Source organism: Macadamia integrifolia, chromosome 2 (assembly GCF_013358625.1).
Source record: "Macadamia integrifolia cultivar HAES 741 chromosome 2, SCU_Mint_v3, whole genome shotgun sequence".
NCBI lineage: Eukaryota > Viridiplantae > Streptophyta > Magnoliopsida > Proteales > Proteaceae > Macadamia > Macadamia integrifolia.
Window position 1 is genome coordinate 15,070,559 of NC_056558.1, and position 1,130 is coordinate 15,071,688.

General features: G+C 36.1%; 1 protein-coding gene across 1 annotated transcript in view; it reads left to right on the plus strand.

Annotated features, from left to right (window-relative positions):
* The window catches only part of LOC122070292 (ras-related protein RABC1-like), a 19,087-nt gene that overhangs the window by 14,179 nt on the left and 3,778 nt on the right, over positions 1 to 1,130 (plus strand). The window lies entirely within an intron of this gene.

Genomic DNA, 1,130 nt, shown 5'->3' on the forward strand with positions numbered 1-1,130 from the left:
GGAGACAGATTTGAGTTTCATTTTCATTTTTATGTGCTGTTCAAAATTTGAACTCACTTGAAGTGCAGTCTCGCTATAGATCATAGAGAAACAAAATAAAAGGAAAGAGAATGCTACTTGGCCGCGTGGTCCCTGTGCCCACCAATTTAAGCGTGAGCCGAGGCATCCAACTGGGGAGGGCAGGATGGTCATTTCAGTGTCTCTGTGTGTTGGCGCAGGAGTGCACAACTGGGTGGCATTCTTTTCTCCTAAAATAAATATTGAAAAGAAGCCTCATTGATATCTTGTGGTGTGAGATAAAGTTCCTCAGTGTTGTGGATGATTTGTGAACTTAGAATCAACGTGGTTGATGGCAATGGTTTGACACGATATATGTATTTCTTTCCTTCTTTGATTGCTATAATTCATTCTTAGTGCTGAGGTTATGAGTATCCATGTTTGATATGTAAAGTAAGGTTAATGCAGATTGGTCCTCCCATTTAGGGCTATTGTTTCTGGGGTTATGTGTCATATACAATGTATTGAAACAGAATAATTCCTAGTACCACTCGAGCATTTCCTGGTTGGATTGTAATTTTGCAACTGACAATTGAATCACATCTGAATTAGATATGGCTACTGATACATCTGGGATAATTGTCTAAATTCATCTCACTGGATGGATCTAGTGTCACTAATGATGTCCAATGGCTTTTGACATGTTGGCTATTCGGAATTTTACTGATTCAGGACTCTGCATGGCAACAGTTTCGACCACTAAGATGACCAATTGGATTTCAATTTGGTTGAAGTTTAGTGTTTAATATTTATTTTACTTACATAACCATGTCATTAGAGTTTGAGAGAAGGTTGTATGTGGGCAATGAATGAAGGTTAATCCTCTTCTTTTTTTCCTGTCACTCTTAGCTTATTGAAACTCTTCCAATGTTAGAAATTTTGTTTATGTGAAAAAATTCTAAATTTTGTTCCGTTAACTGAAGAATGATTTTGGCCTTGTTAAGTTTGAACCTAATGATTGTTTGATCAGAATAAGAAGGATCTATGTAATCTTTTTTGCAACTGTAGTTAGATTTGATATCATTATAGTATCAAAACCTTTTGGTTTTGTTAATGTGAATTTGACATCGTTA